A 5,770-nucleotide genomic window follows, 5' to 3' on the forward strand; every position below is an offset into this window, starting at 1 on the left:
CTGCCATTTCTTCCCCCTGAATTCCCGTTATCACCATTTTAAATAACAACAAAACAACACTCCCTTTTTTATGTATACCAACTACCCAGTGAACAATCCACCTGGCAAGAAATTTTTTTTTGAAACCTTGCAATATAATTAAGAAATACTTAAATGCCTGATAAGGTTCCCTCTCTCTTTTGCTCTTCTTTCTCTTAAAGTTAATATCTGTATGATGTAGTTTAGATATATATCCCCTCCAAATCTCATATTGAAATGTGATGGATCATATCTGTTATGTGCACCTGTAACCTGGTATAGTCTCAGTGTCAGTCATTGTGGAATGAATGGAGCAGTATCTTAGAGTCAAGGAAGTGGGATATTCTGAGGGTTTAAGAAGTCCTCACTTAAATTCATCTCATCTCTGCCTCCTCCCAAGAAAAAGTAGCCCTTAATCTGAATGTTGGGTCCCAGGAACCCAAGTGGGTCACATTTGCAGGGCTGGTGTCACTGTGCACCAGCCCTGGGTGTTGCAGCCTGGGTGTGAGGTTCTTTTCCTGATGTGCAGGACTTTCTTCCCCTTTCTCATGGTAGAAGTTGTAAACTGACATAGCAAAACACTCCTGCAGCCAACTCTGGAGCACTCTCTTTTCTGGGATTTCTTCCATGTAGCAGGGCTGAGGGGGTAAACTTTAGTTCTGGGCTTAAGGGAAGATAAGGAATTTTTAAAGGATAGGTTTTATTTTATTTATTTATTATTTTTTTTCTGACCACTTCTCCCTCCATCATGAAGTGGTGCAAAGTACATTTATTTTTACAATGAAAGCTCATCTATGAATCTGACAAAGGCCCTCCTTTCACTGGAGATAATTTGGGATGTTGTGAAACAAGGTTTGGGAAGCCCTTCTATGGATCGGTTTTGTCTCTGAGTCTGTCCCTGCCAGAAGCCATCAGAAGTCTCCGTCACTCTGGGCTCCAGTGTGTTACCCCCAGACTTGGCAGAGGGATCTCTCCCTCCTAGTTCACAGTTCTCCTTCCCACCCTCAGTGATGGACTTAAGAGTTCCAGGCCCATGCAGTGAGTGAGATTGAGTATTAAGAGGGAATATGTAGTTTATGATCTGAAGACCCAAGTGCCGCCCCAGCAACTGGTGCCCTGCTTCTAAGTGGTGGTGAGTCCAGTTAAGAGGAGGCTGATAGAGGGCTACTGGAGGTGGTGGGCATGAGGAGGCAGGGCCAGTGGCTGGATCCCATGCTCCTGTTGCCCACCTCCCTCCTCCTCCTGGAAGGCCCTGGCTTTTTCTCCTTCCAGCTGAGCCTGAAGAACACGGCACTCAAGTCCATCATTGCTCTCTTGGTGCCTGCGGAGGCGCTGCTGTTGGCTGACATGTGCGGGGAGTGGGGGGCTGCTGCCCCTCCAGGTCATCGAGCTCATTGCCTACAAGGTGACTTTGCTGCTGAGCTACCTTGTCTTCCACTCCTCCCTGGTGCAGGCCCTGCCCAGCTCCTCCTTCTGCAACACCCTGCTCAGTAAGTCCTGCTCCCTTACCTGGCCTGCCCTGTTTCTCCCTGGTCACCCACTGGTGCTTAGCTGGCTGGGCACCAGAGACACAGGGACTAGTCTCTGATCATCTCCCCATGCCTTGTCACCCCCAGTTTACTTCTTCACCATCCTGTTGCTGCTGCTCTTCCTCAGCACCATGGAGACTGTGCTGCTGGCTGGGCTGCTGGCTAAGGGCAGCCTTGGAAGGAGGATAGGTTTTAATAGCCAAACTGCCTAGGTCCAACCTTGACTCTGTCCCTTGATAGCTATGTGAGCTTGGCACAGCTTTTTATCCCCCAGTTTTTTGGAGAATTTCCTAATCTGTAGAGTGATCAATACTCGTTGCTAGATTTTCTAATGTTTTATAGAGGTAGAGGTAAAAATGAGATCATGCCTACGAAGCATTCAGCGCAGTGTCTGGCATCTAGAAAGTGCTTCTCCTTTATACCTACTTGGCTCACACCTTCACCAAATATTATTTTTTTCAGATCTTCTCTTCTCAATGCAACTTTCCCTGAGTATTCTACTTAATACCTCAAACTCTTCCCACCTCATGGTCCAGTTAGTACTTCTGATCTATCTTGCTCTTGGGTTTTCCCTTCTAATAATGGCTATTTTATAATATTCTGACATATTACATTTATTTTTTTAATGTAGGTTACATTTTGTAGATAGAATAAGGGCTAAGCTGGGGAGAAGGCTACTCTTCATGAAAATTTTATTTTTCCCGTTTAGAGATTAAAAACAAAAATTCTTTAAGTTAAGTACATCCCTATGGCATCATACTCAAAGCTTCTGCTGAGCTTTAATTAAAACATCAAATCACCTCCACATGGTCAATAAACATCAGACAAATATCTGGCAACTTTGTAATGTGTTTTATGTTTTCTACAAGTTCAACTCCTCCATTCCTAACTAGGGTTGTCACTAAGCAGAGATTGTACCCACATGATAAATGAGTCATTTTGTGGATTTACTTGATTTAGAGAAGTCAGCAAATACTCCCCTTGGTCCTAGCCTGTCATTTGGGGAGGCCCATTTGGAACCACCGAGACTCTACTTGTCCTACACATTTTTCCAGGGTTGAAACTCTGCTTACTTGGTATTTTCCCTGCAGCACTGTGAACTTCTTTCTTCCATAATTCTTCTTATCGATGCTTAAACCACAGGCACAAATTCTTTCCCCTCCATCTCTGTCCATACGCATCTTTTTCTGTACTCTCATCCTACTAATGCAATAGCAGCTGCCACCCTTTTTCACTCTACCATTGTGTCATTTAGCAACCCACTTCAGCAACCCTTCCACCTGGTCATCATGACTGAAATGAAATTTTCCCCTCACAATTTCCTGTTTCTGGTAACCCTCTCCAGGGTTAAATCTTGTTTAACTTCTACACATTGTTGTCTACCAAGGTTTAATTAGTGAATTAATTTTTGAGATGGAATCTCACTGTCTCACCCAGGCTGGAGAGCAATGGCCTGATCTTGGCTCACTGGAACCTCTGCCTCCCAGGTTCAAGTGATTCTCCTGCCTCAGCCTCCCATTTAGCTGCGATTACAGACACATGTCACCACACCCAGCTAATTTTTGTATTTTTAGTAGATACAGGGTTTTGCCATGTTGGCCAGGCTGGTCTTGAACTCCTGACCTCAAGTGATCCACCCACCTCAGCCTCCCAAAGTGCTGGGATTACAGGTGTGAGCCACTGCGCCTGCCCTAAGGTTTAATTTCAATTTCAAATTACCTCCATGGCAAATAAATACCAGGAAAATATCTGGTAACTACTTCTTCCATTCCCTTGATGTTTCCCAGAACTTTAGGGATCAAGTCAGGATTTGGTATATTCCTTGCGACATTCAGTTCAAACTTCCTTGTACTTCTCAAGAGACAAATCCTTTATAAAAAATGAAAGCTGTGGTATCTGCATTTAGTTTAATGTCTTCTTTCAAAATTATTCCCCTTTTTGATGTCCTTGCTAGCCACTTCTCTCTTTTCTCATTTTAGTCATTGCTAGTGTTTTAAAATGTAGGTGTGGTTATTACTCAGACTATTGAAAAGATAATTTGTTATCTGCAATTCTCAAGAGAGTAATAGGGATGCCATGCCATGTAGGGCCACACGGGGAGACACTGTGTTCAGGAGACAGAAGGAGTGAGGGGAGAAGACAGGCAAGTGCCATTATTGGAGTTTCTGTGGATAGAAATGAGTAAGGCAGAGGTAATAGTTTGGAACTGGCTAGTTTGAATAATTTTAACAGACTCTAGGGTATGGGGCTGTCCCTAGTTGCCTGGTCCCTGGCCCTGGCATGAATAGAGTCAGTGACTCATGGCCCAGAGTATAAGAGCCTGATAAAGAAAATAGTTGAGGGGTTTGGGCTCCTGATTTATTGGTTTGCAAATTAAAGACACAGTTGCAGGAGAGTCCTTTACTATTTTTAGGAATTGGCTCACCCAGGGAGGAGCAGACTCTCAAGGATCAGTAAGGCCTGAATGTGAAACATCAGAAAATACAAAAAATAAAAAAACCCCACAGTTAACACATCTAGTCTCCTATAGTCTCTCCAACTTTCCTAATGATTGGATTTCTGTTTTCTTCCCCACTTAACTATCTCCTTTCCATTTCTCACCCGGTTAACTTGACATTCTATTTTTATACTAGGTAATTTAACTTTCAACCAAGTCCTTAACCCCTCAGTTTTAATGACTGTCATCTTTACTAAAGGCATTCAGATAAAGCACTATATTAGATTAATATGTTTCACATCAGTTTGGATCTTGTTTTCCAAAATTGCCCTTTCCATCTGCATATTTCTTTTATTTTCCATTTGTTTGCCCTACTCAAAAAGTTCTTCATGTTTATTCAAACCCATGACACCTGGGATTTCTCTCAGTCCACCGTCTCCATTTTGAGTTCAGAGACTTCTCTACCACTTCCTATTAAATTCCAGATTCTGCTGACTGACCTGCATGACATTTTCAGTTTAGCTTCTCCCTTACTCTCTTACTTCCATCATGTAGTGTGTAGGCCTTGTTGCTCCCCTTTATCTAGGACCAACAGGCTTATCCCTCCAACCCTCTAAATAGTTTACCCATGGCTGCTAGATTCATATTCCTTAAATAAAAGTTCCATTATGAGACTCTCCTGTACAAATTCCTTCACTGACTTCCCTATATCCACCAGGAGAAAAGAAAACCACTAAACAAAACATCCGATAGATTATTCCTGGATCAGGTTGAATGGGCCTTCATGGTGTAAATTTTTACCCTCTTCTTTAATGAAGCTGGCTTTGATTTTCCTTGGCCAGATATGAATTTTCTCTCCAAAGAACTATGTAACTTTATAGAGGCACTCGTATTCTGTCTTGCTTCAGTTATTTTGTATACCATTAGACTGTAAGCTTTTTTATGACAGGGGCTTTATCTTCTTCATCTTTGTGTTTTCTATAGTGATAAGCAATAAGCCTTATAAATAGTAGGTGTTAATGATTATTTTTAATGAAATAGCATCTCAAAACACCATGGTAAGAATCTTGAGCACTCAGCTAAATCCTTAATTTGGTATCATTTAAAAAAATATAAAGATAACTTACAATTAATTGAACGTACCCAAGCAATTACTCTACAAATGTTTAAATTGCCATATGCACCTTAGTTTGCACTATATTTTGAATTATATGTGCTCCTTGTGCTTTTAACTGTACATTTAATATTTAGAAAAGGGTTAAACAAATGTGATGTGTTATATCAAAGGAAGGAGGGAAAGCGTGACAAATTAAGTAGTTTATAAATGACAAATAATTCTAATTATAAATAGTCAAATACATCATAAACTCCCACATGTTGCAGTTTTTGAGCAAGAAGCCACATTATCTTGCCTGGAGACAGTGGAGGAGGGACAGAGAATGGTGGAAAGTCTGACTTATGTTCCTGTATTGGGTAGACTGACCACCACTCCCTAGTTATCCATCAAGTAGAATCAGTACAGGTGACAGCAAGTAGGAAACAAAGTCATAGAATTTCAGAAGTCAAAAGGCTCTTAGAGGTCATCTGGTTCAATCTCCTGCCAGTAGCAGGAATCTTTTCTAAGTGCCATGGACATATGGCATCTGTTGAACACCCCACTGAGAGAGATGATTGCCCTATTGAGGAATCTCATTTCACTTTAGGACAGAGCTAATTATTAGGAAATCTTTCTTTCTATTGAGTTGAAATATGCTTCCTATAACTTTTACCCAGTGGCCCTCTTTCT

At 41.6% G+C, this 5,770-nt stretch overlaps 1 pseudogene; it reads right to left on the reverse strand.

The window, feature by feature from the left end:
- Positions 1–1,073: 1,073 nt before the first annotated feature.
- On the reverse strand, positions 1,074–2,746 carry LOC105734100 (uncharacterized; annotated as a pseudogene).
- Positions 2,747–5,770: the final 3,024 nt, after the last annotated feature.

The sequence above is a fragment of the Aotus nancymaae genome, unplaced genomic scaffold, assembly GCF_030222135.1.
Source record: "Aotus nancymaae isolate 86718 unplaced genomic scaffold, 86718_ANA_hifiasm-v0.15.2.pri h1tg000011l, whole genome shotgun sequence".
NCBI classification, from domain to species: domain Eukaryota; kingdom Metazoa; phylum Chordata; class Mammalia; order Primates; family Aotidae; genus Aotus; species Aotus nancymaae.